Raw genomic sequence first — 3,523 nt, 5'->3', positions numbered from 1 at the left:
ATCTATCTATCTATCTATCTAGCTATCTAGCTATCTATCTAGCTATCTAGGCTATCTATATATCTACTGTATGTATTTATCTATAATCTAAGCTTTCTACTGCTCAACACTTGTCTGTCTTCTTTTGATCTTTGGAACGTGATGTAATGCAATGCATTGTGGGGGAAAAGAGATTTATGGCAAACCGCTGTAAAATAGTACCTACTTTTTTCTATTATATTCCGTTTAGTGATACCCAACAACATCAAATACAGTGGATAACAGTTTAAATTCTACTATTACCAACAAGCAAATTGCACAAATCAAATCAAAAATCAACCCTGCAACTTAAAAGACTTTAAAGTCCACATACATCTTCCCGCAGAGGTGTCGGCCAGCTTTAAGTCGGAGACGTCCGTCAGCTACACCTTCAAGGAGAATCCGGACGAGTTGAGAAGGAACGGCAGCTCTCTGCCGTCCTCCATCTACTCCGACGTGACGCCGAGAGGAGAGAACGTCTCGCTGAGCTTCAGGACCAATCAGAGTCCGGCTCTGCTGCTCTACGTCAGCTCCTACTCCAGAGAGTACCTGGCCCTGCTCGTCAACAAGCACGGTGAGGAGGCTTTTATTTTGAAAAGGCTAGAGGTTGTGCTTCCAAGTATTGTGGGGGATGACCATGGAAAGCATGTACTGCATGTTCTTAATGTACTGTACTACCAAAAAGAAGAAAAAGACATGGAGAAGGCCTTTAATAGTGTTGACTGGACTTATATCTTTAACATTGTGTATATGTATATTATTATATTATGATTTTGTTTTGGAAATACCTTCCGTAATTGGATTAAAATATCGCATCCCCCTGCGAGTACAGGGGATTACAATTCACAACAGAGATCATAGAGGGCGCTTTTATTTTGAAAGAGTTTGTTATCGTGGCCAATGCTCAAGCTTGTTTTGATTTAAATCTTCTTCCTTGTTAACGGCCTCCTCCCCTCTTTTTTTCTCCCTTGTGGGTTTCATTTATTTGAATTCTTTTTTTAAATGAGTATTCAAAGCTTGGGATAAGACGTTTCTTTCTTCTCTTTATCCACAAGTTTCTTGCTCCTTCCTTTATCTCCAATCCAACGTTCCTCAAATCTTGTTTTAACTCTAATTAGACCCCTTTGTGTTCCCTCATTTCCTTTTATTGTTCCCTTCTATTGTTTTTACCCACATTTTCAAACAAGAAAGTTACTTTTCCAGCTCTTTGTCTTCCTCCCTGAACTTTTTTCAATTACTTTCCTCTGTTCGTATCTCCTCCCAGACTCTCATCTCACCTCTCCTCCCCTCCTCCTCTCACTCCTGTCACTTTACCCTGATATCGTCCTCTCCTCCTGTCCTTCTTCCTCCCTCTCTCCTCCTCCTCCTCCTCCTCCTCCTCCTCCTCCTCTGCTGTGCTCTGCAGCGTTGCCAGATCAGGATGTGTCAGATCTTTCCTCTCCCTGGATTCACCCCGTCAGCCTCTGCTGCCTTTTAATCCGTCCAGCTGGGCTGGCTATTGGGTTTTTTTGTCTCAGGCTGAAGAAAATGGGTTCCCTGGTCTCATCAATGAGACCTGATGAGTGATGTTGGGGGAATAAAAGTTCTGTGGGCTGCTAATGGGTGGCAGGGCAGGTCAGTGTTCTGCTGAATAAAAACAGCCAAAATGACAATTTTTAATAAAATTGTGTGTAAAATAATTATGTTGTGAATTTTAGGAGCACTTTGTATTTAAAATTGCTTTTTCATCATCCAGGAGTCACAATATTGGCACTTTGCTGCCAGATTAGATGTAAATGGATTCTTTCTGATGATAATGAGTCAGAAAAAGCGGATGGACAGCAAGGGCATTAAAGGTTTTCATGCTGACAGTGGAGACTTCAGGTAAATGCACTTAAACTGAAGTTTCCAATCAAATCCCTAACAGCTTTTTCTTGTTTACCCAAAGATTTGCTAATTTCTTTTTCCCCTTGACTGCAGTTACACCTCCTCAGCCCGAACACAACCTCTCTACTCTACTAACGCGTCTTTTCAACAATAAGAATAATTTTTACATGTTTATTTACACTAATAGAGCACATGCCAGTGTTGTAGGACTCAAGATCGGTGTTGGTCTTAAGACCAGTCTCAAAACCACTTTTTCAAGGTCTCTGTGTCGTCTCAGAATCGACCGCGATGTGACTCCATGCAGGACTTTGGATTTTATTTCAAGACCGGTCAAGACCACAACTACAGGGATGTCATTAAATTGCCTGTGCATTATCTAATGGTTACACTTTAGTTGAAGGTATCGATGTAAGAGTGACATGAACGTGTCATAAAACATTAGAAACAAGTCATAAACATTTATGACATTCAACGCTTCTTTTAGTAAGTGTCATTCAGTTTTTTCATGACAAGTTAGTGTCAGGCTTAGGGTTCATGTGTCATGACTGTGTCATGACTTTGTCATGTGTTCATGACTTGACATGACATGTTATTATGTAGATAAGTTGAAGTGAAGTGTTACCTATTTAAATTTATGTTATCATCACTGTGATTGGATGTATCATGTCCTGCTTCCAATGCAACCACTAACTGGACTCATTTCTACTTTGAAATGTGTTACCCCCCCCAGCCCCCTTAACACTCACTCCCAAAACAGTGAATGTGGGAGACAGGAGGAGAAGTTCTGGCTGTCTGGCACTGGTCTGGTTTTGGTCTTGACCCCTCAAAGTCTTGGTCTTGACTTGGTCTCTAATCACTCTAGTCATGGTGATGACTTGGTCTCGGTTTAGGTGGCCTTGACTACTGGCGCATGCTGAAAAAATACATCTTTTGAAGGACAAACTTTGACTCGTTATGCCTCTCTTTTGTTACATCTTCGTTCAATGGTCTGAATATTGGGAGAATCAATTGCATTTAACTAGAGTAGTTATGCTATTGATAGGGAATTAGTCTTTATCTTCATATAGAAATCTTAATTAATAGAGCAACTGCTTCTTTAAAGGTCCCATGACATGGTGCTTTTTGGATGTTTTTATTTAGACCTTAGTGGTCCCATAATACTGTATCTGAAGTCTCTTTTATATAGACCTTAGTGGTCCTCTAATACTGTATCTGAAGTCTCTTTTATATAGACCTTAGTGGTCCCCTAATACTGTATCTGAAGTCTCTTTATATAGACCTTAGTGGTCCCCTATACTGTATCTGAATTCTCTTTTATATAGACCTAGTGGTCCCCTAATACTGTATCTGAAGTCTCTTTTATAATGCCTTAGTGGTCCCCTAATACTGTATCTGAGTCCCTTTTATAAGACCTTAGTGGTCCCTTAATACTGTATCTAAAGTCCTTTTATATAACCTTAGTGGTCCCCTAATACTGTATCTAAAGTCTCTTTTATATAGACCTTAGTGGTCCCCTAATACTGTATCTAAAGTCTCTTTTATATAGACCCTAGTAGTCCCCTAATACTGAATCTTTCCCAAAATTCCAAAATTCAGCCCTGGTGCAGAATTACAGCCACTAGAGCCAGTTCCACAATGA

General features: G+C 40.2%; 1 pseudogene; it reads left to right on the top strand.

Moving 5' to 3' along the window:
• The window catches only part of LOC116698801 (contactin-associated protein-like 4), a 421,932-nt pseudogene that overhangs the window by 402,233 nt on the left and 16,176 nt on the right, over positions 1-3,523 (top strand).

The sequence above is a fragment of the Etheostoma spectabile genome, chromosome 12 (genome assembly GCF_008692095.1).
Source record: "Etheostoma spectabile isolate EspeVRDwgs_2016 chromosome 12, UIUC_Espe_1.0, whole genome shotgun sequence".
Taxonomy (NCBI): domain Eukaryota; kingdom Metazoa; phylum Chordata; class Actinopteri; order Perciformes; family Percidae; genus Etheostoma; species Etheostoma spectabile.
The sequence above is the reverse complement of the archived record's forward strand: the minus strand, read 5'-3'. Positions and strand labels throughout refer to the sequence as shown.